Source organism: Copidosoma floridanum, unplaced genomic scaffold (assembly GCF_036245765.1).
Source record: "Copidosoma floridanum isolate Cflo_tuat_1 unplaced genomic scaffold, Cflo_Japanese_pri ptg000004l, whole genome shotgun sequence".
In the NCBI taxonomy this organism is placed as follows: Eukaryota; Metazoa; Arthropoda; class Insecta; order Hymenoptera; family Encyrtidae; genus Copidosoma; species Copidosoma floridanum.
Window position 1 is genome coordinate 10,666,605 of NW_028321881.1, and position 1,692 is coordinate 10,668,296.

The following is a 1,692-nucleotide window of genomic DNA, read 5'->3' on the forward strand; positions in this document are numbered from 1 at the left end:
GAGTTGTGTGGTGATTGGCGCTTGTATTATTTTATTTATTATATTTAAAAACAAAGCGGCCAGTAAGCGCCCCGGGTTGTGTGGTGATTGGTGCTTGTGTTATTTTATTTATTATATTAAAGAACAAACCGGCCTGTAAGCACCCTGGGTTGTGTGGGGATTGGCACTTGTGTTATTTTATTTATTATATTTAAAAACAAAGCTGCGAGTAAGCACCGCGGGTTGTGCGGGAATTGGCGCCTGTGTTATTTTATTTATTATATCAAAAAACTAAGTGGCCAGTAAGCGCCCCGGGTTGTGTGGAAATTGGCGCTTGTGTTATTTTATTTATTCAATTAATAAACAAAGCGGCCAGAAAGCTCCCTGGGTTGTGTTGTAATTGGCGCTTGTGTTCTTTTATTTATCATTTTAATTATCAAAGCGTAAACACAACCCGGGACGATTACTGGCCGCTTTGTTTATTAAATAAATAAATAAAATATCGTAAGCGCCAATCACCACACAACCCGGGGCGCTTATGGGCCGCTTAATTTATTAATATAATAAATAAAATAACTTAAGCGCCAATCCCCACACTACCGGGGGTGCTTACTGGCCGCTTTGTTTATTAATTAAATAAATAAAATAACACAGGCGCCAATTCCCACAGAACCATGGGCGCTTACTGGTCGCTTCGTTTATTCATTGAATAAATAAAATAACACAAGCGCCAATCACCACACAACCCGGCGTGCTTACTGGCCGCTTTGTTCATTAATTAAATAAATAAAATAACACAAGCGCCAATTACCACACAACTAGAGGCGCTCACTGGCCGCTTCGTTTATTCATTGAATAAATAAAATAACACAAGCGCCAATTACCACACAACCCGGGGCGCTTACTTGCCGCTTTGTTGATTAATTCATTAAATGAAATAACACAAGCGCTAATCACCACACAACCGGGGGCGCTTACTGGCCGCTTTGTTAATTAATTAAATAAATAAAATAACGAAAGCGCAAATCCCCACACAACCCAGGGCACTTACTAGCCACTTTGTTTTTAATATAATAAATAAAATAACACAAGCGCCAATCACCACACAACCCGGGGCGCTTACTGGCCAGTTTGTTCATTAATTAAATGAATAAAATAACACAAGCGCCAATCACCACACAACTAGGGGCGCTTACTGGCCGCTTTGTTTATTAATTGAATAAATAAAATAACACAAGCGCTAATCACCACACAACCCAGGGTGCTTACTGGCCGCTTTGTTTATCAATTAACTAAACAAAATAACACAAGCGCCAATCCCTACGCAACCTGGGGTGCTTACTGGTTGCATTATTTGTTTGAAGAAAGCATCAAATGATAAAAAAAGTCAATCTTAACTAGAAAGTGCTTTTTATAGTTTGGTGATGGGCATTCGTGTTATTACTTCATAACCTTTATTAATTTTCAAAATCATCATCTAGCACTCTAAAATGTGTGGTGATTGGCATTTGCGTTAACAATTTTTTTAATTAATAAATAGAGTGGCCAGTAAGCGCCCCGGGTTGTGTGGTGATTGGCGCTTGTGTAATTTTAATTATTATATTAAAGAACAAAGCGGCCAGTAAGCGCCCCAGGTTGTGTGGGAATTGGCGCTTGTGTTATTTTATTTATTTAATTAATAAACAAAGCGGCCAGTAAGCGCTTCGGGTTGTG